The sequence below is a fragment of the Terrapene carolina genome, unplaced genomic scaffold (genome assembly GCF_002925995.2).
Source record: "Terrapene carolina triunguis isolate 2854851 unplaced genomic scaffold, T_m_triunguis-2.0 Scaffold68, whole genome shotgun sequence".
In the NCBI taxonomy this organism is placed as follows: domain Eukaryota; kingdom Metazoa; phylum Chordata; order Testudines; family Emydidae; genus Terrapene; species Terrapene triunguis.
In genome coordinates this window covers 63,051,908-63,057,907 of record NW_020664419.1, presented here as the reverse complement: position 1 = coordinate 63,057,907, position 6,000 = coordinate 63,051,908, and the positions used below count along the sequence as shown (strand labels likewise).

Genomic DNA, 6,000 nt, shown 5'->3' with positions numbered 1-6,000 from the left:
ACAAACAAGTAAGGCTGAGCAAACACTTAGATATATTAAACAAAAATATTATGAAAAAGGGCAATTAAGTTGATAGGTTTTTAGCCAGAAAGTGTGGGGGGGGAGGGGAAGGGCGGGAACAGGATAAATCCGTCATCCCTCTGATTAGAAATAAAAAGGAAGATTTATTCATTGGCATCAAACAAATCTCTGAAGCATTTGCTAACTTTTTTTATATTTTGTATGCATCAGAACACCCCAATCCTGAATTTATTAATAGATATTTGAGAAGTATGAGACTACCTCAGGTCTCAGAGGAAGATGTGCCAGCTCTAGATAGGCAAATTGCTGCAGGGGAAATTGAAGGTGTAATTAAGAATTTAAAATCCAATAAAGCTCCAGGTCCCGATGGGTTTTCTAGAAGTATTATAGAACTCTAAAGCAGGAGTTGGTCCCTTTTTTAACTGAATTGTTTAATACTACATTGCAGGGGAATGAGATTCCAGATTCATAGAATGAGGCAAAAATTGTGGTCAATCTAAAAAAGGAAAATATCTTACCAATTGTACATCATATGGACCTATTTCTTTAATTAATGTGGATGCTAAAATTTATGCCAATGTGCTGGCAAACAGATTGAGTGTCATCTTGTCCAAATATGTTCACCCTGACCAATCTGGGTTTGTTGCTGGCAGGCATCTATCTGATAATATCAAAAGAATTCTGAATTTGATATATAATGTTAATTCTTCCTGTGTGCTACTTTCTTTGGATGCCAAGAAAGCTTTGAGTGGCTGGTGGGAGAACTTCAGACTGATTTTGATAAGGTTTGGTTTTGGAAATCAGTTTTAAAGGGGCATATCAGCACTATATACTTATCCTTGGGCATGTACTTTGATTAATGGTCTTCAAATTCCCTCCTTTTAATTGGCCTAGGTCAGGGGCTCTCAAACTGGGGGTTGGGACCCCTCAGGGCGTTGCGAGGTTATTACATGGGGGGGGTCGCGAGCTGTCAGCCTCCACCCCAAACCCCACTTTGCATCCAGCATTTATAATGGTGTTAAATGTATTAAAAAGTGTTTTTAATTTATAAGGGGGGGTCACATTCAGAGGCTTGCTATGTGAAAGGGGTCACTAGAACCGAAGTTTGAGAACCACAACCACTGGTATGAGACAGGTTTTCCTGTCATTCCCCCTGTTGTTCACTTTGGCAATAAAGCCATTTGCAATAAATGTGTTTGTGACAGAGTGCTATCAGCAGCATCCTGAACTGATGTTGCTGCAGCATAAAGATGACCACAGGCTCAGCTGTAACCAATACACACATGATGCTGGGGGATTATGAGCACCTGTGTGGTAATTACTGGGCTAATGATATAATTGGAGACTATAAGTAGAAGGAACAGGAGGCATGGAGAGGCTCAGAAGGTAAAATGTACCGAGGAGGAAGGCTGTGTGGAAAGTGCCTTCTAGAAGAGATGTGTGTTACGGTCTGTGTGTAGATGAGCAGAGGAATAAGAGGTACATGTGATGAAAGGAAAATAGTCTGGCATGTTTACAACCATGAGGTGACAGAAACAGGCTAGACCAGGGGTAGGCAACCTATGGCACGCGAGCTGATTTTTTCAGTGGCAGTCACATTGCCCGGGTCCTGTCCACCGGTCTGGGGGGGCTCTGCATTTTAATTTAATTTTAAATGAAGCTTCTTAAACCTTTTAAAAACCTTATTTACTTTACATACAACAATAGTTTAGTTATATACTATAGACTTATAGAAAGAGACCTTCTAAAAACATTAAAATGTATTACTGGCATGTAAAACCTTAAATTAGAGTGAATAAATGAAGACTCGGCACACCACTTCTGAAAGGTTGCCGACCCCTGGGCTAGACAGTGCAGCACACTGAGTAGCTGAAAGAATGCTTTGAGACATATGGGGGCTTGTCTGTCAGTTTAACACTCTTGATTGAGAGAAGGTGAGTGACGAGGTAACCTGCGTGAGGGCAGGGGGATCCGGACTCAATGAAGGAGATGCTGCGCTGGCTAGTGGAGCAACAGACAGAAATACAGAAAACCCAGCAGGCAGAAAGGCAAACACTCTTAGGTTGGCAGGCAGAGCAGCAGAGGATGCTACAGAAGCTTATTAAGAAACCGTCTCAAATAAAACAGCTCCTACAAAGGTTAGTAAATTCCAGTGAGGGAACTGGAAATCTGGCGGTGTGCTTGGGACTATGTAGGATGGCCCTGATGCCTTTTTGGTGATGTTTGAGTGCATGGCTACCAGTGCCAGATGGGACAAGGATACTTGGGCATTATGGCTGGCTCCCTATCTCATGGCCACACCATTCCGTGGATGGGCATAGATGAGTGGGGGCGCGCTAATAAATAAAGGAAACACTAAATTTGGAACAGAAGCTTGTTTCTCTTTTTGTTAAATGTGGACAAACTTAGTCATGGTATAAAACTACTCATTAACGTGAAATTAAACAGCTATTATCTTTTTGTGTGTGTGTGTTGTTGTCCCCTCCCCCCCTCCCAATTAAAAAAAGTGGTCTGCTTGTGTGTGTGCATTTTTAGCCTTTAGGCTGCAAGTGCTTCAGGACAGTGGGTGATGTTTATGTGGAACTGGGCAGTGCCCTGTATGTTTGTGGTTGTGACATATTGTACCCCATGTAACCCCCATACGCACATATTCACCACTGTTATATATGTTTTGTACAAAGTATGCCTTGTGAGATATTTGAAAAGTCACAATCTGTTGAGCATTAATATCCTGTTGAAAGGTATGTATATCATCATTGTATATGAAGTTATGAGATTTTGTTACATGTTTTGAGAGTCTGGGGATGGGCCACAGACTAGCTCCTCAGAGATGATAAAAGAGTGACTAACACCCAGCCAGGTGTTAACTGACCATCACTGGCTATTCTCCAGCAGGGGAGTAAGGCCCGCTGACAGCAATTCCGGGCCCCAGGGCAGAACAGTCAGTAGGCCCCTTAGAAAGGGATGGCTGAGATTTGATGTATGCAGGGCAGGCTGGAGCCTGGCCCCACGCTGCTGCTGGCCCGGCGTGGTGTTGCCACATGGGCACAGAGCTGGACTATGTGTGGCGGCTGGTGCACACAAGCACAAGCTGCACCTGCACGGATGTGGTCTGTGCCTGCACTGGCTGGTACCCAGTGGCTGCTGCTGGCTGTGTGCTCTTCCGGCACAGCTGGCATAGGCGCCAACTCGTGGATGCTCCGGGGCTGGAGCACCCACGGGGAAAAAACAGTGGATGCTGAGCACACACCGGCAGCCCCCCCTACTAGAACCTCCTGCTCCCCCTAGCGCCTTCTGTCCACCAGCAGGTCCCACCAATCAGTGCCTACCGCCAGCTGCGGCTCAGCTGTTTCGCGGTGTCTGGAGGATCGGGGGGGGGGGGGGGGGGGGGAGTATGCGCGGGGGGGGGGGCAGAGGGGGGGTGGGGCAGAGCGGGGGTGGGAAGAAGCAAGGTGGGAGTGGGGCTTTTGGGGAAAGGGGTGATGTAGGGGTGGAGCTGGGGGGGAGCACCTCCCAGCAGATTAGAAACTCAGCACCTATGACAGCCAGGGCTTCCACATGCCCACCCGGCTGCCTTCGCCGCCGGAACCATCCAGGCGATTTAAAAGGGCCCGAGGCGGCGGCTGCTGCTGCTACTGCAGCAGCGGCAGCTGGGGCCCCCCCGGGCCCTTTTAAATTGCCTGGCCCCCTGGGCAATTGCCCCCTTTGCTCTCCTCCACCCCCATTGGTGGGCCTGAGGGGAATTGTAAACAAAGTCAGTTGCTTAAGCACACACATTATGGGGGCTGCCTAACCTCATGACACAGCAAAGATTTTTCCTGTACGTGGGAAAAAGTATAAATGAGGGACAGTGACATCACTTTGCCTGCCTCTTTCCCCCTCCCCCAATCTCGCCAAGCAAGATCATGGGGAAAACAAGAGATCTCCATGGAGACTTTGGGAGAGGCTGGACCCAACTGAAAGGTGTTCTAGTTAGCATGAACTGCTGTGAAGTTTTGGGTGAGAAAAATCCCCTTGCTTTTAGAATTATTAGCCCGGTAAAGTTTAGGATTTAGACTGCAGCTGTCAAGGCTGATTCCCCACTCTGGCACTTCAAGTGCAGAAGGTGAGGGCCTGCAAGGGTTTTAAAAATTAATACTTGCCACTCCAGGCTTGTATTACACTCCGAAGATGACAGCTTTTCTCTGACCTTGGCTTGGTAAATGCTGCCACTACCCAAATGCAAAAAACCCCCTTGAACCTAGGAAGGAGCACTTGGGAATTCCTACCTGTGGGGTACCCCCAAGCCTTTTCACCCGCTTCCGGCGAAGAGCTGAGAAAGAAAACAAAGGAAATCAGCTGTTGCCACGAGCTACTTAAACATGTGCACAAACCTCTGAGGGACACAAAAATCCAATCCTGTTCTTAAAAAAGGTAAAATTTATTAAAAACAAAGAGAAAGGAAATACATTTGGAACTTAGGCTTTTTGCTAGATCTTAAAAGAAACAATTACAACAATTAAGCATCAAGATATCTCTTGAGGTTCAGCTTAAAGGTTACAAGCAAAACAAAAGCATCTGGGATTAGAACAGAGGAGTCCATTAGCCATAAGAAATAAACAGAAATAGCCCTAATCGCATATTTCTAAACATTCCTGAGCTACTTACATATTTGGGAGTTCCAGATAAGTAGTTCTAGGTATGATCTAATGATTTATGATCATTCCTGGTTTAAAGCTGCTTACAGCATTGCTGCTCTGTTTCCCTGCAGCCCAGAGAGAACAACACAGAGCTCGAGGCTTTTCATCACTGGCCGCTGCCCCGCGTCTCAAGCCCAGGGGGCGTGGCTATGGGGGGGGGGACACACAGGGTGGGAGGAGCCTGACTGGCTGGGCCGGGCCAAAGAGCGCAGACACACACCTCGGCGCGCGTCCCTGCCCCTCGAGTGCACGCGCAGCAGAGCCGGCGGATGCGCGCACAGGGACGCTGCAAGACTTGGGAAAAGGGGCGGCGGCCGCAGAGGTGAGCGGGCAGCGAGTGCGCGCCTGGGGAGGGGGCGAGAGGCTCCTGGTCCTTCACTGCCGGGGGCTGTGGCCCGCCCCCTAGCCCGAGAGTAGCGGGTGCTAATGGCCTGCCGCGTCCGGGCTTGTTTACTGGAAACCTAGGCAACGGGCGGGGCGAGGCCCGCCCCCGTGCGCGGGGCGCTGCCCCTTCAGGACGCCCCGGAGGCCCAGTTGCGGGGTTCCCGGGCTGCGGGCATCGCCGGCAGAGACACCTCGCTGCCAAGCCCAGCGGCTGATGGCTGGCCCGGGCTTAGCCAGGACAGTCCTCACCCCCCCGCCTTCCCTGCCCCAAAACTCGGGTGTGGAACAAAAAAAACGGTTCTTGTTATTTTCCATCTGGTTTGTGAGCCTGTAGGGTGCTCTTGATTCAGGTTTCCAAACGTTTCTCTGCAGCCACGGGGGTTAGAAACTTATAAAACAAAACAAAAAATGGAGCTGCTCATGTAATTGCTTGGCTGCAGGAGCTTTAAGAAAAACACCAAATACTGAGCTTTAGGATGAAATCACACTAGCTGGCAGTACTGTGAACAGGATGGATCACTGGATAGGGCTGTCCCATGAAGTCCACAGCCAGAGAGCTTCAATGTCGCGTTTGCACTTCTAACAACCTGTTCCAGAGAGATCAAAACTAAGGGTGAGAGGATTTCAGTCCCTATCCCTTTTCATCCTGTTACCTTTCGTTTGATACTACTAACAAGACTGAAAAAGTGGGCAAGGTAATATCTTTTATTGGACCTGCTTCTGTTGGTGAGGGAGAGAAGCTTGTGAGCCACACCAGAGCTCTTCTTCAGATCTGGTAAAGGTACCCTGAGCATCAAATGCAAAGTGGATCAGATTATTTAACATAAGTAGTTAGCACATATTCTAAGGGACCACTAATGGGCCACTCTACCTTGAATGGTCCCCTTAGAATATGTGCTAAGTACTTATGCTAAAC

At 48.2% G+C, this 6,000-nt stretch overlaps 1 protein-coding gene across 1 annotated transcript in view; it reads left to right on the top strand.

Moving 5' to 3' along the window:
* Nucleotides 1–4,980: 4,980 nt before the first annotated feature.
* CAPS2 (calcyphosine 2) overlaps nucleotides 4,981–6,000 on the top strand; it is a 47,158-nt gene continuing 46,138 nt past the window's right edge. The window contains exon 1 of the mRNA XM_024212165.2: nucleotides 4,981–5,022. The gene's annotated coding sequence lies outside the window, so the exon portion shown is untranslated. The remainder of the gene's footprint in view (nucleotides 5,023–6,000) is intronic.